General features: G+C 38.3%; 1 long non-coding RNA gene across 1 annotated transcript; it reads left to right on the forward strand.

Annotated features, from left to right (window-relative positions):
• Positions 1-494: 494 nt before the first annotated feature.
• On the forward strand, positions 495-26,712 carry LOC141803888 (uncharacterized). The gene is made up of 3 exons (XR_012599616.1): positions 495-640; positions 4,628-4,793; positions 26,666-26,712. It is a non-coding gene; the product is annotated as an uncharacterized LOC141803888 (long non-coding RNA).
• The last annotated feature ends 498 nt before the right edge of the window (positions 26,713-27,210 follow it).

The following is a 27,210-nucleotide window of genomic DNA, read 5'->3' on the forward strand; positions in this document are numbered from 1 at the left end:
CTTTAATATCATAAATGGCAGAGAGCAAGATATTTGAAATAGTCAGTGATGTGTAACGACGTAATTCTTGAATTATTATTATATTTTTAGTATTGTTATAATTAAAATGTCACAATACTGACATATTGTTGCCCATTGTATAAAATTAACCATTTTTGAATAATTGTAAATGTATTGATGATGGTATTTTGTGTGTAACGCATGTTAGTCCAGGAGAATGCACAATCCCTTAAACGTATAGTCTACAAGACTGTATTTTGAAAAATAAGAAATAGTTTTCTAGGAATAATCCGGCTCAATCTTCACTTCTGGGCCTCTTTACATGTGTGTGCCTTCAATCTTCCCCTCTGCCTATATGTTGATGTTTTTGCTGTAACGGGGCGTTTCTGGGCAGAGAGGGTGGTTACATCAGCCAATCACAGTGCGCCCAGCGCGCGCGTGACTTTGCGGGTTGATAACAAGCTAGTGGAAGAAGCTATCCCGAGCGTCATCAGTAGTGGACGTATCACGTAGAAAGGAGGACACAACTAAAGTAAAAAGAAACGTCAAACAGATAAAGCTCAACAAATCGAGGGTGATGCTTGGTTCAACATTCACTCGCTTTCAAGAACTTGGTGAGCAGCTTGGGACAAAGAGCAACGTGAGTTGGCTTTCTGCTAACTAGATGTGTGTCAGATACCCATGATTAGCTTGTGCTAACATGCCAAGTCAGTTGCACAGCTATCTCCCACGTAGAAATATAAATCATATTTTAATTTAGTTACTTTTGTAATGAAATATTACTATCTATGATTGTGTGCATGCCAAAGAAGGACATTATTATTATTTTTTTAAGAAAAGCACATCAATCATCAGTTTGATATACATGAACACTTCTTCAGATGCGGATGCAACACATTCATTACCAATACAATGAGTATTGAATCTGTGAAAGGTCATATTTGTGGTCAGTCATGAAAATCTGGTGATTTTCAGGAAGTGAGGCCTTTCTGGCAACAAAACAGTTGTTTGGTGTAAACAAAAGATCTCAGTTTGATGGAGTGTCCAAAACAACAAAAAAAGCAAAATAAATAAATAAAAACCAAAATGATAATACTCAACATGAATTCAAAGATACTATAGCTTGGTGTGTCTGCAGTTGATTTCCAGGGAACAGTTATCACTGCTGTTAATATTAGAAATCCCAAGAGCATCATACAGTGTCCATAAAGTGAATTTGCTTTATGTGCCATTTCTTCCCTCACAATTTCCATTATCTATTAAAACACAAGACAATAAAAATGTAAAATGAATAGTTCTTCAGTTTTTATGTTAAATTGTGGCTTAGATAATAATTAAGGATGTAAGAAGGAGATTTACTGCATCACCTCCACAGCACACACAGCATTAGTAAGCTCTATAGAAACTGCACAGCTATTTCAGCACTCTATCATTCCCCTGGCAGCACGCTTACTGAACCTAAATGGCAATGTGCCAGTTCACTTTCTGTAGCCAAGTCTTCTCCTTTCTGTCTCTATTATTTTGTTGAAAATGGTTATCTCGGCTGTTAATTCTTTATGACAATACATGAACGTGCCATTGGTTTTTAAAAATTCAAGATAAGAACTCAGTATCTTAAATTTATTCATGTAAGATCTATGACCTTGCTCATGAGGTCACCATGTCTTTAAATAAACTATATTGCAGTTTGACTGGAGTAAGACATCCCAACTGCACTGAATTCTTTCATATTTAGGGGCTTCTATTCCTGGTCATTCTTTTTTATTCCAATTTTATTCTTGTCAGCATAGTGAGCTATGTTACCAATCTCTGTATGATTTTAGAACAGGGATTCATATAAATCCCTTTACATGAGGGTAATGACTGTACTTAAGTTAAATGCTGAACTGATGACTTTAATAGCTTTTAGCTCTGTTAGCATGCTACCAATTCCTTGTGTCCTTTTGCTACAGCTAAAGCAGCTGTTAAAAGTCAAGTTACATTCCCCGTAAAGATTGCTTACTTTGTGGCATTATTTTTTCCTCACATTTATGAGGGAATAAAAGTAACCACTACTGCTGGGATCCATTAAATCTTTGGAGAAGGGACTTTTTTGCAAGGCCAAGTGGGTGGTAAGGAAAAGAAGTCAGAGGAGGGGACATCCCTCCCTTCCTCTGCGACTGTTTCCCTGACCCTCGGCCACATCTTTTCCCGGCTCTGATGTGTGTGAGTGAGTGTTTGTGTTGGCTGTGGCTTATCCCTCATGCAGGATCCTGCTGCTGATGTCACATTCCTGTTTCTGTTAAGGCTACAACAGACAGGGTGTACGTCACACACCAGTCCTACAGGAAATGTGTGTTTCCTTCGACAATTCACCCACTGTTTTCCATTAAAAGCACAAAGGGGAAAGTCATCCACTCTTTTATGACGGGACTGAAATTTTCTCCCCACATTTTACTGAATCATTCAGCACCACAGCACAAAATTTAGATTTTATCTTCTCATTTTTAATATTTTATCAAGAAGGCAGTTATTTTCAGAGCTTTATACACAAGCTCAAAGCCCCCGTCAACTCATTTTTCTCTTTTAGTTGACTGAACATATTTTGCTCATAGACTATATAAAACATGAGTGTAGTCTGTGGCTTCAGTTCCTGAGACCAGAGGTTACCTCTTGCTGAACATAAAGACCAAAGAAAACATTTTTAACATTTTTAAGAGACTGCTGAAATTTTATGGGGTGAAACAACTTCTGATCAAGTTTGGCTGTACTTAGACTTTAGCTAGCATTGGCTAATGCAATATCAAGCATGTCACTTGATTTTGTGTGTTGTGTTTTGTGTCACATGATGCAGTGATTTGGTTTAGAAATGCAATAAGATTTGAGAATCTTCTCTCTGACTTTGAAACAGACTCAGAGACACAAGGAAGTAAGGATAATATAGAACTCTTTGCTTTACATTTATGGCTCACTTAGCCGCAGTGCTTTTAGCAGACAAACAGAAGTTCTAGGTCTAGCTGTTGAGTGCTTCTTTCAGCAGCACCGGTTTGTTTCTAATATTGTGAACTACCAAAGAAGATAATGTTGCAAGTTAGAAATGTCCCAGGTAACATATGCTACATGCTAACATTGTTGGTTTTGTGCTAGTTTACCACACTTCATAACATTTGCTGCTTAAAATCATGGCAGGTAGAATTTTAGATTTTTCTACAGGTATGTTTCTAATCTTGTTTTGACCTCTTATAATAATATCGTATGTGATTTTGTTTTTTTAACAGTTGTAAGTTTAGTACTGCGGATGGTAAGCCAGACAAGCTAGCTTTTATGGCTCAGTAGACAAATTTGCAATAAAAAAAGTCTTCTTAATCTTTTTTGGTTTATTTTGGTTTATTACATTTAACAGTTCTTTATTGCAAGGAATAGCCTCTTGAGATAAGTTATCTCGTTTTCGAGGGGATCCTCAGATTCATAACAACATAAAGAGCAGAGTAGCGTAATACAAGATAGCAAAATTATATATACACATGAAAAAGTATATATAAACATAAACAGCAATACAAAAAATCTAAACAAAACAAAATAACAACATACAAACAAATCCAAATAAACTCAACAAGCAAGAACATAACATCACACACACACATACACACAAACCAGCTCTGCATGTTCACCTCTCCCACCCAACACCGTCGTCACCGTCGCACTACACCAAATGAAAAACATTACAGTAATAATGTCATTACAATCATTTATAGTCTCTCAAAGACAAAAACAAAACAAAACAAAACAAAAAAAATCACATGGCCAAGCTCGTCTATGGTCCCACAAAGAAAAGCAACCACAACATAAGTGAAAAGTCACATGACCAAGTCCGTTTAAGGTTGTACAAAGCAAACTAACTGCAGCAAAAAATAAAAATAAAAAAAAATCACATGGCCAAGTTCATTTGTGGTCGCACAAAGCAAAGTAATTACAACAAACAAATTCAAGCAAACTAGAAACAATGGCAGGTATTTTGAAGATATGTTAATAGAGCCATATGGAATGAAGTTAATGAAGTTACAGAGCGAATAAATACAGGATGATTGTTCCAGTCATCAGGGGCCCTAACACGAAATGCATGTTTACCAACTTCTCGCTTAACTCTTGGAACCGTAAAAATCATTTGTTCATCATGTCGTAGGTTATGCTGCAAGCTATAGAGCACTAGATGTTGCTTTAAATAATAGGGAAAATTAAGATAAATACTTTTGAAAATAAATTAAATATGAAATAACAAGAACTATACAGTCTTCCAAAGAAGTAAGGGTCACTTATTTTACTGCATTTTTTTGTTGGACAACACTAAGCAGCTCCACTTATCACAGTTGCTTATCACTGATGTGATATACCTTTGTTCATTTGAAAAGTAAAGTGCTTGGTCAGCTGTATCTATTCTATTTTTCTTTCTTTTTTTTTTTTGAAAACACACTGATGAATTAAATGTACGTTTTATACTCAACATGTTCTCCAGCTGACTTCCTTTTCCAAGATATACTATATCCAGACAGGGCCTTTAGAATCTATTAACATGTATCCTGTGTCTCATGCTTCCTGTTAATTTCTTCCTGTTTTCCCCGGTGTCTTTCTTCTTACTCCTCTGTTTCAGCTGGCCTCATTATTCAGCTTCACTAATGATCAGCCACAATTTCTCCTGCTGTGAGAAGAGAACATGAAACAGCACTAAAACCAAAGTCACTGCACCAGGAAGTCAAACATCTGGAGGGAGACTGATGAGAGGAGAGAGGAAGAATTCAGCCAGACATCTTACTGCGGTGGGACAATTTTACCTAATTAGTAACTTCTGTTTTCACAAGAGCTTTCTCTTCCCCCAGCCCCCTTCTGTGTGTGTGTGTGTGTGTGTGTGTGTGTGTGTGTGTGTGTGTGTGTGTGTGTGTGTGTGTGTGTGTGTGTGTGTGTGTGTGTGTGTGTGTGTGTGTGTGTGTGTGTGTGTTTAAGTGCATGTGTGAGAGCCTATTGTAATACTCTTTCCTCTTATGAATTCCAGCCAAGGCCACAAGCAGAGGCCTGTGTGAGTGTGTGGGTGAGGGTTTTTACTTCAGTGAGGTTTAGCCAACACACGTTTCCTTCAGGAAAGAACATTTCTGAGGCTTTTGCACCAGTTTCATCAGACTCTTTCCCTTCCCACGGCTTCACATTCAGACCTGCTGCATCCTAATGCATTGTTCAAGCTGCACATTCATTTCCTTAATAGATTTATTTTGGTTATGGCTTTCCCATACATTACCTCTGCACAAAAAATGATATCTCCCTTGGGAGGAATCATCTGTTCACACAAATAATCCGAGCTCTTTCACAGCAGCTCAGGTGTCACACAACAGAGCCCTTTCCTGGTTTCTGTCAGTTTCAGCCCCTGAAGATCAAGTTTTACTATTGTTATGAAAAAAACTTTTTAAAATGTTTTTTGAAAACATTAACTTTTTGTTAATGTTTTAACAAAAAGTTTTGACTTGATTAGTGGCCTTCAAAAATGTTACTGTCATTTGTGCAGGTTTAGATACCAAAATTCACACACCTTTTAAAGTATGGATCAAAACTCAGCTGTCAGTGGCAGGGATCAAAAACACGCCAATTTTTTTTTTTTAATTATTATAAAACCACTAGATGACTGAGGCCATGTCCTTATGTATCCAGGTATCTGTGGGGGGTTATTCCTTTTAGAAAATTCCCAGCTACATGTGTACAAGGCCTGAGACACCAAACCAAATGAGTTCAGACACACGACCACACTTCTAAAACCAATTTAATTATCTGCAGCTCATCTCTTTAGCCTGTGCAATCACTACACTTGCGTATACAGGCCTGCTTCACTTTTGTCTTGTTTGTCTTAGTGCTTCAGACATGGGGGTGGGGGCAGAAACATGTCAAGACATGCCCCCACCTTCAGCAACTATAGACTGTATAACACATAGATATTGTCTACGTGATGTCACCCATCTGTTTTTGAAGCAGAGTTTTGAAGCCTATCGGCATTCCAGGCTACACTAGAAATGTCAAACTCGGTAGCCACAGCGTGCCTGCCTATCAGACAAGACAACTGTGTAGACTTGTAGATATGCAGAACTCATATTCTTGAAATCTTTAAAACTCATGAGTTATGAAACAACTTATTCATTGGAGATTGTGTGCCATTGAGTAATTTGCTGTTCAGACTGAAATAGATGTATTTTGAGGGTACTACTGTAGGTTTAAACATGTGAACAATTGCTGTAAAACTTGTGAATGTGAGGGCATGTGGTTGCCAGTATTTATGGAGCCAGCCTCAAGTGGACACTCTAGAAACTCCACTTAGTCCTAACCCCACTTTTCCTGACTGTTTTGCTACCATGATCCTCTCTCATCCCTTGCTACCTCAACCCATTAACTTGGTTTTAATTAGGGTTGCAGGATATTATCGGCACAATATCAGTATCGGCTGATAAAAGCTTAAAAACACGTTTATTGGTATCGGCAGATATGAAAATTTCTGCTGATAGGCACAGCCGATAAGGTGCTATTCAGTTAGGATTATTATTATTTTCCATCTGAAAAATAAGCTCCTTAAATAAAATGTAGCACTTCATTTATTTGCACTGCAGAGCTCTGTGTCTGTCACCAGGTTGTTACAGTAGCTCTAAAATAATCAAATGCAACTTGGTTATGTTTAAAAATGCATTGTACATTTAAAGTTCATGTGATCTAAAGAAATTGTTTTTCTGTATTTCAATACTGCATGTCTTGAGTTTGAAAAAATAATACATTTCTTATTTATGGTAAAATCAAATGTTTTTTGTCTTGTTTTATGTGTGTTTCTTAAACAAAAAAGACCGTCACAATAAGAGTAACATATAAATTCCAGTACAGGATAGACTTAGCTTTCTTTACAGTGAAAAAAACAACAAACTTGTGATTATCGGTATTGGTATCGGCCAAAAGGGGTTTCGATATATCGGCATATCGGATATCGGCAAAAATCCAATATCGTGCATTTTAACTAATGTGCTGTGACTTTGTGAAATGTAGTTTTAATGTCCAAAGGCCTGGCCACTTCAGCGTACTAAAAGGTATTTATCAAGAATACAACTAGCTTTTGTTTATGTTTTATTTGATAATGTGCACTCATTATGAATGCCTCAGGGATGCACATTTTTTTTTCATTTGACAAGGTTTGTCGTTGCAACTGAAACTTATGTGCATCAGTTATTCTATTCTTGCACCTGTGCCACAGTGTATTATTTGCAGAAACATGTGCTTGCTGCTCCCACTGCCTCCCACACGACTCACAGTCAATCATAACTCATACATGTTGGCTAAAACTATGTCAGCCTAAGTGATTTACCATTCCTGCTTTTAGAATAGACTCTGTTTGGTTAGAAATGTGTTAAAAAGTATTTGAGGTCAGTTCAGAGACTTTTGATCAATCATTGGAAAAAATGAATATATAGAAACTTAACTCCCTCTTAGACGAAACACCCATTTTAATAAAGTTCAAATACAGAAAAAAAGGACTAACTGTGAAAGAAAATGATTAAGTTTTTAAAAACATTCACATGTACCTCTCCTGTATGTCGTTTTTTAATCCAACAGTCCGGTAGTAACAGATTGTAAACAGTTAGCTTACACCAGTGTTAAGCTGCAGTTCTTTGATATCTGATACAAACGTGCCACTTGTGACAACATTACTGTCCAGATGGCTTCGGCCTGCCTAGCATAGAGCCAAGTCTAAACTGCGACCGTCCTTCACTTGTCTGTAAGTGTGTTTGTGCGTAGGCGTGCATCTGCCAAATACATACACACAGAAACCACAATTAGCCCATATGTACACGAGGAAACAGAAAGAAAAACTATTTATAGAGCTTAAAAGTCAAAGGGGGTTAGAGTTGCTGTGTGTGTGTTGCACTTCGTGGAAAGATCAACAATGATTGCCTTGCATATTGTGGTAAACATACACACACAAACACACGCGCACACACAGAGTGACATAAATACTCCTTCCTGTTTGTCAGGTGCAGAAGATGCTAGACACAGTGCCCACGCAACAACAAACCAGAGAGACGAAGTCAAACACAAACAGTTCCATGCTGCTCACTGACTTTTTCCATCTCCTATGAACATTACAGATCTGATCAGTTATATGTGGAATTTTCAGTTGACTTCGGTTGGTTTATCAGCATCGCACAGGTGGGACTCTCACACTTGTTGAAATCCTTCCAGACACATCTTTCTGTATCGACTGCATATTCAGATTGGGGAGCTGCTCTTTTACCCACATTTCAAAGTATCCTGACTTTTCCTGTGCGCAGTGAACTCTGGAGAGCATCTGACTTTCATGTGAGACACTGCTTTGTTATGCCCTTCGTGGGAAGTGGCTGTGGAAGTATTACTAACGCTGCAAGGCGGGAAAAACCTTTCTAAACACAAACTGCACCCGGTTACTCATCCCTGTTGTGTTTGAACTAACATTATGTTCAACTAACTTATTATTCAGGTCATACCCTCGTTTAAAGCTTATATTACTTATTATTCAGCTGTTTATTTCACTTTGCCAGCTCTCTGTGACCAAGGTTAAAATAGTTTTGGATTTGTCATTATAGTTTAATTTTAGTTAGTTTTGACATTTTTTTTCCCATTACAGTTTAGTTTTAATTAGTTTTAGAGCGGGCATTCTAGTTTTTATTTAGTTTTGATTTTTGCAACAAGGCTTAGCTTTAGTTTAGTTTTAGTTTAGTTTTAGTTTTTTCATACCTTATTAACCAGGTGCAGGATTCAAAAAGGTCAGAGTAAATATTTTTTAATACTGTTTATTTTCCAGTTCAACATAGTGCTCACTGCTCAGTCAATGTTGATACTGACCTGTTGTCTGCTGCCTTAAGCACATGAAAATAATATAAACTTAATATAAACAATATAAACATAAATTATATAAAATAATGTTAACATGAATTAAATAAAAATAATAAAAACATAAATTATATAAAACAATATAAAATGAGCTTTAATATTTAGAAACTTGGACTCGGTAACAATAAAGTCAGACTCACATGAAATTAAACTATCACAGATGCTCTGATTCATTGCTCCACTATGTTCTCATCGCAGCACAGAGCACAGCCAGTCACTGCAGTAAACAAGCTCGTCCCTATACGTCACTGCGATGGTGCCGTACGGCGCTGACAACTGCCGAAAACTGTCGTAAAATTGGTTGGGAAAATGTGTCTGATTGATTTAAATCCTAAAGGCTGTTAATATTGTCAAAAACTATAACTAAGGACATTTTGTCTTTAATTTTGGTTAGTTTCAGTTAGTTTTGTGAACACAAGATACAGTTTTAGTTTACTTATTGTTTTTGTTTTCTTTTCTAGTTTTCATTAGTTTGAGTTAACTGCAATGTATTTTAAATTTTAGTTTTCCTTTTTAGTTTCGTTTTAGTTAACTATTATAACCTTGTCTGTGACACAGCATTTTACTATCTATTTGAAAAACCAAAGTGTCCACACCTTGAATAATGTTGAGACACCTTGTGTGTGACGCTGTTAATCCACTAATGTGTTTGCTAGGAACAGACACTGCTGACGAGACAGAAACACTGAGAGCCTGGAAACAGATGGTGAGGAGACAGTGATGCAGAGGATGGAGTGAAGAGCCAGATATGATTTTCTGAAGGGATTTCACAGGGCTTGCACTATAAACTGATGATTAATTACCCCTGTACCAGTAATGTAGATCAATTAAAGAGCACAAGCTTCAGTGTGAATAGGGTTATGATTTTTAAAAGCAGCAGAGAAACATAGTTTGTAAGTAAGTGGGTTACATTCAGTGTGTTTACTAAGCTGAAATAGCTAAAACCCTGTGTATCCAAGTCCAGAAAGTGAAGTTTTGCACACAAGGAGCACAAGACCACATCACAGTCAGCAGCACTCATGTGATAGGAAGCAGGCCGTGCCGAACGAATCATTTGTGGTCTAAATGAGATCATTCATAAAGGACAGATCAGCAGCTTCCCCAGCTGATCGAGGTCAGACACCAGTCAGGTCACCCACTCACATGACACCAAAAAAGAGACAGGAATTAGAGGGGCACAGCCACCCGAGGACAAGCTTTGGAGTGATTCTAACAGCACTGACCTGATTTCCCACAGATATAGAATAATAATGACAGAAAGAGTCATGTCATTTTAAAGCCATAATCAGGTCCTTGATCAAAAATAGAGAGTGTCAGAGTTAAACCCACAAGGACAATACAAATGTGATTTAAATCCAGAGTTTGCCCTTTGACCTTAAAGTGACATTGTAACAAGAGCTGCTTTTAAAATTGCACATTTTGTCCTCCACATGACAGCTTTCATTAGTAAAGTAAAGTACATCTTTTTATATCCGTTCAAATATCTAATCTGTAGCTCAGAAAACTGATTTAGTGTGTTGAATGAATTTTATCTAGATGAGTTTTGCTTTCCTCTGAGCTTTGTTTGTCGTCTGGGGTAAGTACATTGAGATAAAAGCTGATGACTCAATGTCTTTAGTGGCTTTTAAGCTTTTCAGGTTCTTTCCTGGATCTCGGTAAAAGAATTTTAACAGACCAATCCAAAGTCCACTAACTGTTTATATGACAAGGGGAAAAAAAAGTTCTGTTAAGTGATCAAATGAGAACTTTAAGACTCAGCTCAGTTTGGAAAGCCCCTTGTGATCACAGAGTGAAAAGTCTACATGTGAGGATCATGTGGTACAGTCACATGGGAAATAAATGGGACAAGTTGAAAAATCTGGCTCTGGAACATCAAGTATTAAACAAACAGGCCAACCCTGTACATCGTGTAATCACGTGTGAATTTTGTGCCTAGAATTACCAGGAAAGAAATCTAAAATGTAATCTCTGTATGGGCATAGTTACTCCTTTGATCCAGCTGCTCAGAAGCTCACAAAGTCAGATTTCTATCCAGACTCTTTCAGATAAATGTTTCCCCCTTTCACCAAGAATTATTTTTATAAGCCTCAAAACAAGCCCCTTTTCTTCCAATATACAATCTCTGAATGCTTCTAACAATCAAGACACTGAAAGGCCTCCTACTGCAAGTATGTTCGAGCTCCAGTCCGTCTGTGGTTGAATAAGAGGTTGTTGTCAGACAAGGCATGGACCCTCTCACACATGTCAATGGGACACTTTGTGCTATGTGGGGGTTGTTTGAAACCCCCAACAAGACACTTTATTAGCCTCTTACCATAAGTCAAGACTGAATAAAAATTACAAGAAGAAAAGATCTTAAGTGTATACAGTCAGTCAAAATGACGTGGATGCAGTGATTAAAAGAAGTTATAAATAAAGGAGATACGATGCATTGCTGACAAATGTGATATATTCACTTTCTGTCCTTATTTCTCTTCCCCTTCACTTCTTCTTTCCCCACAAACCCAAACAAACATTACAGCTAAAGACAGATTCCAGACCCGTCTGACTGATCTGAGGGGAATTCCCATGCAGAGGATCATTTGACACACATATGCTCACAGACAAAAAAGCACACACACACACACACACACACACACACAGAGCCAAGTTTCCCCATGACACAAGGTTCAACTCAGATGAGAAGCTCATGTGAAGACTCAAAAGTTCAGTAAAGATGTATTTCTTCTTTTAGTGTCAGCTGGAAACATGAAGGGGAAAGTATCTGATTTACAACATGGGAAGTACCTGTGGTGTGATTTCCCTTCATACACAGGTAGTTAGAGAAAAGAAAGAAGGCTTGTTTATGAGGGACACCCCATAAAACTCAAATATTCTGTGAATTTACATAAAAACATTGCTGTGGCTTTCCTTTCTTGTAAAGATAACGTGACTTATGTATATTAATAAAACTGTGACGCACAGTGCTTACAGCTAGCATTTAAAAAGCTGTGACAAAATTAAATGACTCCAAAAATCCCATTTGGCATTACTTTACTGTCTTTGAATGAAATCCAAGCCAAGCAGACAGTGCTACACAAAAAGAGATAAGAAGAATTTAATATAATCCACGAGGAATGAGGGGAAAACCCAAAACCTGACTGATTGACTGACTGGAAGCAAACTCAGCGAGCCGTGATAATGGGATTATTGTGCTATATTTCAAGCTGTCCTGAGCCGACAACTAGAATAACTGTCTGACTTTGTGTACAACAGGAGAGGTCTGGACCTTGTCAGCCCCTAAAGCTAAAATCATGATGAATGTTTTTCTGTCCTCTGCTCATTTTGGATCCTATCCCAAGCTGGACTGAGAAACAGGAAACTAAAAGTGACAGCAAGAAACTCCAAGAAAACATGTGTAACTGAGTAGTTTACCTTTTTGGGATGGTGCAAGCAGGTTATCATAATGTTTAAACTTGAAACATGTAATTAACGCAGTTAATTTAAATACAGTCATCCAGTGTTGTATGTCAGGTGACCTCAAACTAATACAACCCCACATCTCTCCCTTACAAGTTATTGTAAAATATTTATAGCTCATATTCCTGCATTGTGATTGGACTGGTTAGAAAGGATTGTTGCAACTATGGCTGGCTCTTCAGGACAAAATACAATGTGTTAGCCTCTCAGAAGTTTCCAGTCTAGTAACCTGTTCTTATTTACCTGATTTTTGAAAATCATTTTAGATAAGAACCAAGGGAGAGTAGGAAATGTCAGTTTTACCATCGCTGACTGCTAGTACCCAGATGGATGCTAATTGATGACTAGTAGATGTTAATTGCTACTAAATGGCAGCACTTGAATACATTGTCCATAAAACATGAGCTGAAACAGTTTGAATATATTATCCTCCACAACATTGCCCTGCACCGTATCGTATTGTATTGTATCGTGACGTATCGTGACGTATCGTGACGTATCGTGACATATCGTGTTGTATCATATAGAATAGAGAAATAGAAATAGAAAATACTTTTTTTACCCCCAAGGGGAAATTCAGGAGTCACAGCAGCATTTAAGAAAACAAAAGTAAGAAAGTGTATAGAAAGTGCAAAAAGGTCCACAAGAAAATAGATGACGACATCCCGTCCACCACTCTCCATCCCAGCCAGCCTCCACCTCCACAGGGTCCAGGACTGAGCCTCCCCAGCAGTCTGTTCAGTCTCTGTCTCCTGTATCCTGTCTGCCCACAGCAGGTGAAGCTCCTCCAATGTGGGGCCGGAGTCCGATGTCAGCTCCGTCAGCCACGTCCGTGAACAGCATGATGCTACTCTGCCCTCTGGCAGCCCCTCTGCTGCTGGGCTAGCACGGCTAGCTCGTCCAGCCCACCGGAGATAGATCCCGCGTTCCCAACGATGGATGGAAGGACAGGTCCACGTCGTCACCTCCCAGCTCACACCCGAGAACCAGCACGTCGTCCTCACCTCCTCCTCCTCACCTCTAGGGAAATCATCCGGCCCTACACTAGTTAGCATTGACATGCTACAGGCTGCTAACAGCTAATTTCACATGTAAACAATGCAGCCATGGTTACATGTAGGATCTTCAGACAAACACAGGAGAAAAGTAGTAAATATCGTATCACATCATGTCGTGACGTATTGAGAGTCGTATCCTACCGTATCGTATCGCATCGCATCGCATCGCATCGCATCGCATCATATCGCATCGTATCGCATTGTGTCACATCGTATTGTGTGTATGGTATCGTATCTTATCTGATCGTACCGTACCTTGTCTTATCATGATGCATCCTGTTGTATCTCGTGATAAATCATATCACGCATAATTTATTGCTTTCTTTCTACATTGCATCTATTTGAGTAAAATTTAATCTATAAGTTCTTACTCTGTAGTCATTAAAAGTCATCAGCTAAAATAGCTGTCAGCAAGTCAAAAATAATAACTGTATTCTGTTTGATAAACTTTATTGACTGGTTTGAAGCTATCAGGATTTTTTCAGAGGCACATTTAACCAAACTGTGCTTTGAAATTTACTGCAACAAAAACTATTTTGCTTATCAAATATTTAGTAAATGAGAAGGAATAACAGGTTTTTATGTGTCTCATGCCAAAAAAATCTTTAAAGAATCACAGAACCAGCTGAGTACTTCAGTAGTTAAAGTTGTTTTAGCATTAGCATTCTTCATTCATCAAATATTTACCTCCGTTAGCTCAGAAAATTATCACGGTAAGATCTTGCCCAACTATGTGACATCACCCTGCCATTTCTAAGCAGTCAATCTTGTACTCAGACTGAAAAATTGTAATGGTTGGAGTTCAGATTTTACATACTAGCATCTAGCAAAACCCTGCAGTTAAGGAGGTAAGAAGGTGTTACAAAACTTTAGATACGCACAAAGAGAGGCCAGAGGAATCTAAGTGAGCTCCAAAAGGCACTGCTGTAAGTGGTTAGTTGACATTGTTTGAATGAAGATGCAGTTGTTTGGTGAAAGAAATACCAATGTGGTTAGTGTTTTGTTTTGGGAAAAGGATGGAAAATGTTCCCAACATTGTGGAACGAGGCTGGTTCATTTTAATACATAGACTTAAATAAAACATACACACCAATCTTATCTGAATTTTTTTATTCTATTACATCAGCTAATTAAAATACAAGTTGTCCAGCTGCCAGAGGCATTGTGCTTTTACTTCCTGTAATTTATTTAGCTTTCAGCAGTATTTCACTGAGGGGAAATTCTACAAGCAGAAACAGTGAAGTCACTCCGTCATTTAATCATATGCCAACAAGTTGTCACAGACAAAAAGGCAAGTGTGGAGGAGGGACACAATAGTTCTTTGACTCAGCAAAACCTACGACTACCCCCCTCTGGATTTCCCAAATACAGCCTACTGAGCGTTTCATAACCTCTTTTGATGTATTTCAATAAAATGTGGTGCTGTCCCGTTGATGCCATCTTCCTCAGAACAACCCAATGTGTGTTTATTTATTACAAATCTATCAAGTAGGGGATCCTAGGAAATGTCACATCTGTACTGTGTGGGTTGTTGTGAAGGTGTGCGTGGGTGTATGGGGGAAACCAAAGTGAGAAGTAGTGTGAGTTACTTCAAAGACCTAATGGTTTTTCTGCTTGACATTGAAGAATTTACCTTTTTCTCTTAGATCTCTACAGGGTTAAAATGATTTCATTTTTCATTCCAAACAAAACATAGAGGCTAGACGGATGATAACTCTTAAATCATGGCAGGAAATAATCTCAGGCATGTCAAGGCAGTCGAAACAGCTCATAAAAACTACTTATCTGAACGTCAGATAAAAATACAGCCCACTGTAAACCGCTGGGGTTGGCTGTGCTGTAATTTATGGATGCCGACGGATAAAAGAGGTATTTATGAGTATGAATGTCTGCTGATGTTGTTGTTGTTTGCTCATGTAGCTTTATTGATCTGTTTTACTACACTCAAACTGTCATGTATGGATTCAAACAACATTTAATAAAAAATAATTATCAAAAAAATTCATATCCTGTTTTTTAAACCATCTACCTGAAACTTTTGACACAGCCTGTGGTTTATGAACGCCTTGAAACACTGTTTACTGAATTTGTTAACCTTTTACAGAGATTCCATTGAATTGGAAGGAGGAAGTGAAAAGACATTGTGGGTAAAATAAAACCGACCTTATTACACAGTAAAACCATAAAAAATATTTAAGGAAAGTCTGAAGGTCAGCAGCAAACTTATCTCGTGCACAAACCTCAAACACTATCACCAAATTATCTCCAGTAAATACCACAACAAGGAGCCCTATACAGTTATTGTTTGTTTGTCTGTGGATTGCAATAACATCATATAAACTCCCTGAGATGAACAGATCCCATGATCCGACTTATATGTTTGGTGAATTTCAGATTGGATTTGAATTTTTTAATGTCTGTTGGGGCGAGGAGAAGGGCATTATTTGGCTCAAGGAAATCATTAAAAAAATGTACTCGTCACAGAATTTGGAAAGAGTTGACCAGATATGAAATTGTTAAAAAAGAGGGAGGAAGTTCAAATCTGAGTTGCCACTGGCTGTCTTTGATTCTGAGTTCAAAGAAGTCTGAAATGAGAAGGTTTTAAATGATACATAAGAAACTTAAAAACCATATATATATATATATATATATATATATATATATATATATATATATATATATATATATATATATATATATATATATATATATATATATATATACTTTTTTTTTGACGTCCCAATGTCCACCTCCACTCGCCCACAAATACCCCACAGTAAACTATTTCTCTGTATTTAACTATAATATAACTATAATCTGTAGTGTTACAGGATAAATACTGCATTATCCATTAGCACCATCACCCACCATTGTAATCATGTGTAAATCTGTGTAAATCTGTTTATAGTTGTCCCTGACAAACGAATCGTCCAGGTCATAAGTCTGTGAGCATGTGCTCTTCTACTGAACAAATGTTAATTTTTTCAACTCCTCAAATGACTTTTCTAATGTTATCAGTCAACCCCAGTTCCAGTTTAGGGAGTCTGTATCGGTCTGTGTCAAGCTCTAAAATGTTCCCCAGTACTTTTCTCCTGTAAATAGTCAGCTTCCCACTCTCAGAGGCTGAACAAACACCAATCGAATGTGTAGGGACCAGTTTCAGAGCTCCTTAAAACACTGTGTTCTGATCTGTTAGGATTTTTTATTTTGCCATAAATATGAGTATCAGTCTTGAATATTCATGTCTGGCTTCTATGTGTGAGTGGGTGTATGAGTGTGTGTCTGGCTTCGAGCGAGCATTGTCACTAATTAATCTTTTCTCTGCCTGGAATTTATTACTCCATGAGGAGTCAACTCAGCCTATCTTAATCACATGTCACACGTGTGTAAATCACACATGTCTTTTACTTGAACCGTCTAAGCACACTAACACACTCATGCACACAAAGGTCTACATTTACAGCTGCTGTGTTGTTTTGTTTGTGAGTGTGACAGCATAAAAGAGATCGCAGACAAGATAGCGACACTGACGGATAACAAAAGTCCAGACACAATAACTTAGACTGTTACTAAGATTCAACAAGTGTTGCTCTGCAAATGAAGTGAGTTTTAATCCAATCCATCAATCACTTGTTATTAAAAAAATGCACAAAAATATTATCTCAAGATAAAAAGATCAGGTCTAGGCCTGCTAATGTTACATCATTAAGGAGAGAGACAGAGATGGACAGAGTTCTAAAATTAACATCCGTGCTGAAGCAGTGATGATGATGGTGAGACTGCAATAAACGTGGGAGCTGGAGTCTGGCAGATGATCAGCAGTGATCCAGAGAAACCTACAAAAAGGAGCCCAGGGACAGCCAGAAAAATCTATGGTGTGTAACTTGAATGGGACATTGAGATTCAGTCTTAGCCTATAGCTTCAAGTTTTATCAAAAAGTGATACAGTCGTACAGTTCAGTAGGGCTGGGACGATTTGCTATTCTCGCGATTCAATTCTGTCATAATTTTTGGGGTGCGGATTTGATTTAAATTGCATTTCTTTGATATATACGCTTTTTGAAAATTTTAGTCTACTTTTTTTTTTACACCCGACTATGCGAAAAAGTTAAATGATGATGATAATGTCTACAGATTGTATCAGTAGACATATTTTCCCATTAAATTCCAAACATGTGAGTCAGAGAGAAACATTCACACTATGCTGGAGAAAAGTGGTAACTTTTTTCAATCCAGTTTAAAAGCAAAGACCAAAATTAAGAATTTGAATTTGACAAAGAATCCTGATTGTGATATTTAAAAAAAAACAACAACTTGTATATTGATTTTCGATTTTTTCTCCCACCCCTACAGTTCAGTGAGCTTTCTGCGGTTCAGTAGAAGGATTTAAAAAAATAGATTAATAATATTAATGATTTGTTCAGAAAACCAACAGATTGGGTAATAGTTTGAAAGTATGTTGCTTTTGAATGGAAGTTATTCTTGGATCTAGACTCATGAGTCACGTCACACAATCACCGCAAAAATCAGTGCTGGGTCACATGTTCCATCTCCTGAGAATAAATTGAACAATCAAAATGTATTATTCTTAAGAACTTTCACATAAAGTCTGAAAGAAAAATCTAAACATTTTCAAAGTCAGCATCAACTTCAACATCTCAAATGTTCTGTGATTTTAGCAGTTAGACTCTCTAATAATAATCATTTCACCACGCCACCGCCGTGTCACATCAGAATATCTGTGCCATTAGGGGCAAGTGTGACATTCTTACCACCTCCCACTCACTAACACACACACACTCACAAACATGAGGCATAAGCACATTACAGGATGTGTTGCCATGGTAATGCAACAGCCCATAATCACAGTGAGTGTGTTTCTTGGTGAGTCACCCAGTATTAATCCATTTTCATATCCTCTGAGTGCTGATTTGTCTCTCATTTGTCTTCAAACGTTTATTGTCCTGTGGATTTGTGTGTGGTGACAATCACACAGATTGTTAGCACTTGATGTGCTTTATCAAAGAGGTTTATTGGTCAGTTTATAAATCAGAAATTTTGTTTCATTTCTCTATTCAGCTCAGGACTTCAGTAATGTGCACTAGTGTAATGTGCATGTGTGTACAAACACATGGAAAAGTAAATAATTCCCCTAATGATTTCTGCAGAGACTACCAGCTAATCTCTTACCCTGACTCCTTGTTGTTGCTCTGTCTCTCTGATGTGTTTCACAGAAACTAGGTCCCTTCCCAGCCTGACGATCCTCCCCCTTGCTGAGTCTGGTGTTGTCCCAGGTGCAATGCTTAAAACATGAGCTTGTAAAAATCCTGTTTTTGGCAACACAGTGCAGACGAGAGGCCCTATTTTACAAATCACCCCGTGTGTGTTGTCAGTGTTAGCAATTTTACATGTTTGTCAAAGTAACAAAATGTGACTGCTGGACATTTCTTTAAAACTTAAGACATAGCTGAAGCCTGGGTGGAGTGTTGTTTAATTAATGTGCAGGCTAAAAAAGCACAAAGTTGTATAACCAAATATGATTAATGCAAGCCATGTTCCACTTCCTAAGCACACAAGAAGGCTCTTCACAATTCAAGATGCTTATGCAACATGATAGTAGAAATATTGTGGGCCCATGTTAAAGAAGCCCTAATTAAGACTACAGTGAGCACATATAAAATCAAGCAACTAATTACACAGAATGTTGTGTTAGCTAGTCAGAGCTAAATAATTTTAACAGGATCAAAGTCCTTTTATTTAAAAAAATGCCAGACCAAATTTATTTCCAAACAGTAGATGCCATGTTAGAGAGATACAGCTGTTAGCTACTATGATAATTTAACAAGCTACAGAAAGTGATACAAAAATGCATCTTAATACATCCTGGACTATAACTCGTGAGTCAGACAGGTTAAAATCATTCACATACGCTAACTTAGATATGGAAAATAACATTAGTATACAAAGATAACTGTTAGCATACATGCTTCTTCTATCTCCTGGCTGTTTGCAATCTTAATTTGCCAGAAGCTGCAGTTTAGCTCAGCAGATGTATTAGCTCTCACTCGCACCCACACTGGGGTATGCACGCCAGCTTATCACCAAAACACCTATGAGCCAGACTGTTAGCACAAAAAGCTTAAACATGCTAAAAGCATCAGCTATCTTACCCTTAAAAGGTAACTGGGGCTAAAAGCTATTTCTGCTCTCCAGACTAATAGAAGATATCCCTATAAGGTAACCTTCTCTTCTATCATTTGGGTTAAATTCAAGTGAAAAGCATCTTTTCGAAGTTGATGCTTGGATCCATCTGCCTGTTCATTGGTGACCAGTTGGGTGTAATAAAACAAGCATTTGTCCACTGAAAACAAACTAATATCAAATTATGAAACAATATGGTTTTCATTCAGTTTCTTCCTAACTTGGTTCCAGGATAACATTTTCCACTCACTGGGTGCCAAGGATAACTCAAGCCTCATAGCTTCTCTGCTTTGTCATGCTTGAATAAAGTTATTTTTATTTGAACACCAATGACTTTGGCTTATTGTCACCATAAAGTTTATCATCTGACCTGTCACCTCAATCTTCTCTCATTTTTTCAACAACAACTTTGAAAAAATATTTTTAAAAGAACAGATGCTATAATAATCAGGTGTTTTCTCTTGAGATCAGACCCCCTGAGGGGGTGCCATCTCACAGCACTGAACCCCACACTGTTTTATTGCTAGAAGAAGGAGGTTTGTGGGTGTATACTGCTTTGGTTTGCGCTATCTGTGTGTTTGTGTTTAACACTTCCTGGGTGACTCATGTGTCTGGCTTCATGCAGGGCTGATGATCTATGGCAGACTGGTGTGAACTCTTCACTGCTTCTGTCTTAAGCAGCTCCTCGTAAGAGATGATTGGGGTCTGAGGCTGAAATCACATTTTAAAGTCACAGCTCTGTTCCTCAGATAGAGTTGCAAGCAGCACAGAGGATTGAACAGCAGGAGATAAAAACTAACAGCAGAAAGATATTCCTCAGTCAAGATTTGGACACAGATATTTAAGACTCCAGCAGTGATAGCTTTATGAGTTGTCTTGTGAGTAAATGTCTCTGTGAAATTCTTCTCCAATAGTGTTTAGTTTTGACACTAAAGCAACAACAAGGTGCATTAGTGTATCTATTGAGGTGATACAGCAGTGGAGATTGCTCAAAGACTGCAAGGGAAGCTCAGCTTCCACTAAAATGTCCCCAAAAATGTGGTGATATGTACTGCTGTGTGTACATTTCATTGACAAAATATGGGCTAGAATTCCTTCATCTTTTGTTCAGAATCAGCTACCTATCACAGATAACTGGCTCGACCTCCTTCTCATTCACCCCGCAGCGTCTCAGTGCTGTAACACAGTCGGACGCTGAGCGTCTTCTGACTTCAGCGGGGAAGCGTAGAGTGGGTTGTTCCACTGTGGAAACTGGACAGTCATTGGATAAACGCTGGGCTTTGTCCCGCCCATCGGATGCTCAGCGTCTCTGGGGATCTATGAGGCTGTGGGCTGGCCTGGACGCTGAGCTTCTGCAGGATGATTGGATGATCTGTCTGAGGCCGAATCCCTTTTTGTCTGACAGTAAATTGAGCCAGTCAGTGATCTTAAAGTATAACCCTTCACTGGAGAGAGGATCTTCTCCTGTTTAAAGCGACTCAAGTCTTACACTCGCAACACAATTGGCCAAGGCCGTTTAAGCAGTCCAGCTCTGCTGGCCATTGAGAGAACACTGGTAAAATTCCTGGAAAAAACACCTGGTTGGTATGACAGGGTCACAGATCATTTTCTTGAAACGGAATGGAGGGTAGAATTTAGGTTTAAAAGTGAAAGTGTGAAGAATCTCATTTATTGCAACTCATTTTAAGAGAAAAATGCAGATTACAATCATTTTATTATGAGAAATTGCTCAACATGGCTATGACTATAAAAAAAAAAATCGCCATCGGATACAGAAAAATCCTAAAAGTTGCTATGAGGAGCATCTGTTTTAACTGGACTGCCTCGCCACCCTCTGGCCTGGAGTCTCACGCACTCTGTCGCGAAGACATGACTTTAAACAAGACGTGTATTTGTTTTGGAACAAATTTTCTTTTTTCAAGACTACTTTTTTCTGGATTCACCGCAACAAGGTGAGGTATTTATCAGTACAGTTACGTAGCGCTGTTTTTTTTTTTAACTGACAATGAGCAAATATTGTAAGTTTGTACTGTAGGTTAGTAGCTGGCTATGTGTAACGCTACTAGCAGCCTGATGCTCTGACCTTTCCGCAGGCAAACGTGACGACAAGCAAACTGTCAGTTTTTACAGTAGCCATCCACAGGTAGCGCTACTAATAGCCTAGTGCTATGAGGCATGTTGTTAATGTGTAATCTTAGTGAATCCTGGTAATGGCCTGCCAGCGCTTATCTACCAAGCAGAGCTAATGTAACCTCACTCTTCATTTTATTGATAGACTCTCAAAATTTAAAAGGCTAGCTTAACCCTTGTTTTAGCCTTCAGCCCATGCTCTACCACTCTCCTGTTTAGCTTTCTTCTGCTCTTCAGTCCTTTTTCTGTCCGACAGTTAGGCTCCAGTGCTTGTCACTACAAAAAAGAAAAAAAAAATAGAGAAATTACGAAGGAATGCAATGAAGTAGCATTTTGAAATAACCTATATTGGTGCCAATAATCTAATTTTGAAGTGTGGATTACAATCAGGAGTATATCTAGAAGGAAGACTGTTTCAAGATCACCTTTTAACTCCTTACAGCCCCTCTCAAGTATTTTTATAGGTTGCATTCACCATGAACTCACTTATCTTGTGCCAGGTCACAAGTTGCAGAACAATATCTGAGCTTAGGCAAGAGGTAGTAAAAACCCAGGACAGGTTGCATCCTCGACACGTGAGGAGCATGAAAAACTGTCAAACGAAGTCTAATCTCCGAGTTTATTTTTGCCTGTGATATGTTTATGTCTCCTTTTTGCACAATCATAAAATATAGTTTTGTAGTCATTATACTTTAATTGCATGCAGATGCTTCTGGGTCGTAAGTAAGGATTTTCATAGTACAATTATAACAATGTCAATAACTACAAAGGTGTGTGTTTCTTCCCCTGAGAATATAAACCTCTCTTTTTCATGTTTTTATGACCCAGTACACCCATCAGCTCTAGGAAGACATCTGAGGAAGAGTATTTAAAAGTTACGTAAGAGGAGGGACAACACTAAAGAAGCTGATGACTCACAAAAACTGCCTACTGTGAATAAGACATTCCACTTGACAGGGATGAACACCCACACTGTGGAGAAGTCGTCAAGTGCTGATGCAACTGTGCTCTGACACTTGAAGTGGTTGTGTTGGAGACAGAGAGAGAGGGGGAGGGTGGAACAGCATGTACAGAGACAAAAAGAGGGATATATGTGTCATGTTTGTGTGCAGAAAGAGTATTTATGGAAAGAATCAGGGTGGCCCTTTCAGTTTGTACCACCAGAGTGAAATAAAGTTAAAGGGACCCCGACATTTGTAAGAGAGGAGTTGTTACCCTTGAAGCTAGTTTGCCTATTTTCTAAAGGAATTTGAACAAAATGTCTTTAAAAAGTGGAGTCGACAAGATCCTAACTTTGTGCAAAAAGATTGTTGTGCAAAATTACACAATTTTTGAAATATCCCTGAAATTTAAAAGGCTGTAAATATAAACAAATGTGAACCAAGGAAAGGTGATCTTGAATGCTTTGGAAGTTGAGAGAATGCACCCACAGCTCACAGAGGAAGACAAAAGAGGAAGGAGGATTGTGATCCAGTTGCCATGGCAGCTGTATGTTGGTCAGTAGAATCTAAGTATGTGTGCAGTATGACTCCACATAAAACACCTGACCTTCGTGACGTCAGCTTTTTACGTAAATGTTGCCATGTACTGGTACTTAATCATCACATACTGTATTTAGCTTCAGCAGCTTAGCAGTGTTCTGGCTTCATGCTGAAAGGTAGATGTACATAGATATACTCTGAGAGACATGACTCACATCGATCAATACTTCTGTTATTTTAGCACCTTACAAAAGGACAGGTCAAACCCATGTAAGCTACATTTAGTATTTGTTGTTTACTGCAGAAGAAGTATGGAAAGCAAGTCCTAACATTTAGAACATCATCTGTTATTCTGTTAGTGCTGTTTTCTTTCATTTAAGGTTCATAGAAGTAAAGTTGTAAACACTTGCCTGTTGAGGTTGGGGATTAGCCTCAAAATATTAAAAAATAAAGTGACAGGAAATACATATTTCTAGAGTCAGCAGGCACACTCTTAAGATTATGAGAACAAAGGGGTAAAGCACCGTGCATTAAAGTTCAGCCGACTTTTATTGCATTTGAGGAATGTACAATTTATTCCAAACCTGGTGTTGCATTAGTAAAAGTCAATTGGTACAAATCACAATTGTGTTATAATCTATAACTTTGTTAGCTATGCTTGAGTGATCAAACCTTTCAACACTTTGTGAGGCTAATTAAGCTCCGGGCTACACATTAAATCCTCAACCTTACTACACACATAATGACTGGGTTGAGGAATTTACTGACATAAAATTCTTCTCAGCTTTAAGTCACTGCTAAACACCAAAAAAGAAAGGCAAATGTAATGTTTTTTTACTATTTCAAGTATAAACAACAGCTTTGAGGGATTTTTTTTTTTTTTTTTTTACTTTAACCATTCTCTGTATCCTGAGAACATACTGCACCTTGATTTTTCCCACTTTTCTGTTGATGCAATAACTGTTTCTGGCAATGCTAGAGGAGTGGCGAAAATTCATCCACACAGTACAGAAACATCAATACGTGAAAAAGCTTGTTGGCTTACTTTGAGTTTGCCAAGCAATATAAACATTTATAAAAATCTGTTGTTGTTTTTTTTCAACTAAATCAACTAAATGCTAATAAGATATAAGTTTATTCTGAGCTCTGTTTTTGGTCCTTTGAACTGTCCTCTATATGACAGATCAGCAGAAGAGACAGAAAATTTGTGAAGATTGGGAAGAGAATGAAAAGTGTAAGTATCAAGTCAAACTGTATCCGGAATTGTGAAAACCATTGCTGCTGTACATGGGACACCCACCCAACCATCAGAGCCAGACTACCCCTCCGTCAGCTTCTAATGACTCCAAAACATTTTAACAAGCTTTTTTTTATAGTGTGCACCTGCTTTTTGTAGGACAAGGCAATGCCAAGGGCACAAAAAAACATTTTTTTTACTGAACTTAGTGACCTTGGATGCAGTTAAAACCATGTTTTTTTAGAGTAACATCACGAGATTGATTTTAAGGTTAAAAAAACAACCAGACACTGGATTAAGAAAAAACAAAATAAAAAAAATATATATTTTGAGTAACATTAGCCTTCTGATGTAGCTTAAAAATTTCCTGACTTCAAAATCCTGTGTTGCACTGATGTCAAGATAGCTTCATGTAAAAATTTATTTGATAAATCAATGTAGTTTCACACAATGGAAAAATATTATTTATAAAGTTGCTATGAGGAGGATCTGTTTTAATTGGACTACATTGCCACCTTCTGGCCCGCAGTGTCATACACACTGTCGTGAAGACGTGACTTTTCACAAGGCTTGTGTTTGTTTTGGAACAAATTTTCTATGTAATAACTTTTTATAGGATACGCAATGCAACGCAACAAGGTAAGGTATTTCTCAGTTGAAATATGTAGCACCATGGTTTGATACGCAACCCAAGCGAACATTGTAAGTTTGTGTCAACAGCTGGCTATATGTAGTGATACTAGCAGCCAGTTCCTCCGACGTGTCTGTAGGCTAATGTGACATCAAGCAAACTGTCAGTTCATACAGTAATTTAGTAGCGGTTCAATGTAGTGGTACTAGCAGCATGGAGATGCGTCAGTAATGTCAAATGTTAGTGAAACTTGGTCATGTCCTGCCAGTACTCATCTACCAAGCAGAGCTAACGTAACCTCCCTCTTTGTCTGTTCTCGTTTGAACAGACCACTGCAGTATAACTGCTGCATGTGGGTTGGAATGATCATTATCACAAACAGTTTAGCCCTTTTAGCCTTTAGCTCAGGCTGTATCACTCTCCAGTTAAGCTTTCTTCTGCTCTTCTGTCCTTTTTCTGTCTGACAGTTAGGCTCCTGTGTCCACCATTACAAAATTGATTGAAGAACCCATTTTCATTGTATCTTCTCATTTCTCGCTTCTAATCTTTGTCAGATGGCATGGTGTTGTCTAAGATACTCAGACGTGCCGTAAATCAGTCCACTTCTGCTTGACCCAATCGGAAACCTAAGAAGTAGAATTTCAAAGTAACCTTTATTGGCGCTGATAATCTCATTTTATAAGCGTATTATGATCAGGCAAACATCTGTAAGGAAGATTTTTTCAAGATCACTTACATCACAAACTACTAACAGTCCCTTTAAGAGACATATTCTGAGAGACATATTCATGCAAACTTTGGATGATGTACACCCTGTGGGATGGCTCAACTATGACAATGCAACAGTGTAATTTTCCAGGCCCAGATGCTTTTTTGAGTTAACATGTTTATTGCTTAATGAATTTTTATCATAACATATAACCCTTGCCTTGAACTGAGGTGAGATCAGCATCTCTGAACACTGACGTCAATGATTTCTAATTAGATCAGTGTGGAAGTCCTTTTGTGAGGTCTCCACGCTAAAGGCAGTTGTTATGCAAGCAAAGACAGACGAGGCCAAAGGGAGAGAGCGCAGAAGAATGCTTGAATGATGGAGTGGGACAGGTTTACAGTGTGCATCATGCTTCAGAGCACAAAGGATCTATGTGCCAACCAGTGATAACTAGGGAGAGGACGACAGCAGACAGTGCAGAGACATATGATAGCTTCCTCAAGGCAAGCCAGCTAACTGTTCATGCATTCAGGCTTAGACAGCCAGCTCCCATAGGTGCTGTTTTGCAGAATTAGATGCTTTGGTGCACTATTCTCCCTTACTCTTCCATCTCTGTCATTGTCTTTTCTTCCTTTTCTCTCCCTGCTTTGCTTTCTGTCCCCTGTCTTATTTTCCCTTCTACATCCGCCTGTTAGATGCTATCACCAGCATCATCAATTTTCCATTTTTGTGTCCTTGCTTAGACCTTTACTCCACCCCGATTTTTCTCTCCTCAAAGTGCTCCTCTTCTTTCTCTTTCTCTCCCTGCTTCTTCATCAAACCCGACTGGGAAAACAGAGGTGTCTCTTGGAATGGATGCCGCAGCAGAATACCAAACAGAGGACAAGACATGAAGACAGAAAAGTAGTAGAGGAGGGAGGGAGAGGGAGAGAGGCGCAATGATGTCACAACCCAGACGTGATCTGCCTACATAACGGGGCAACCACCACACCTGTCATCCTCACTTTCATCTCCCTCTGGCTAATGGATCAGTGTGTTCCATTAATGGGCTTCATTCATTTATTCCTGCATGCTTGATTTATCAGATTGTGAAAGTAATACCTAGCAGAAAATAAAAATGAATGAGGACATGATTCATTCAGAGAAGTTATACAGCTCTGGAAAAGAAATTAGAGTTCAGCTGCTTTGTTAAATCAGCATTAAATCTACATGCTTGGAGGAAATTCTATTCCAGTATATGCTGAATTTCAGGCACATCTCATTCTGCTTAATGAGGCACTGAAGTAATGCCCACCTGGCCGGCCATTGAACAAAGCTGAGGTGCTTGAATTTCATACTACGTACATTAGAAGTGTGAAAGAGGGCTGGAGAACATGCCAAGA

This window comes from Halichoeres trimaculatus, unplaced genomic scaffold (genome assembly GCF_033239565.1).
Source record: "Halichoeres trimaculatus isolate MK-OKI-2021-1 unplaced genomic scaffold, fHalTri1.1 fHalTri1_scaffold_15, whole genome shotgun sequence".
NCBI lineage: Eukaryota > Metazoa > Chordata > Actinopteri > Labriformes > Labridae > Halichoeres > Halichoeres trimaculatus.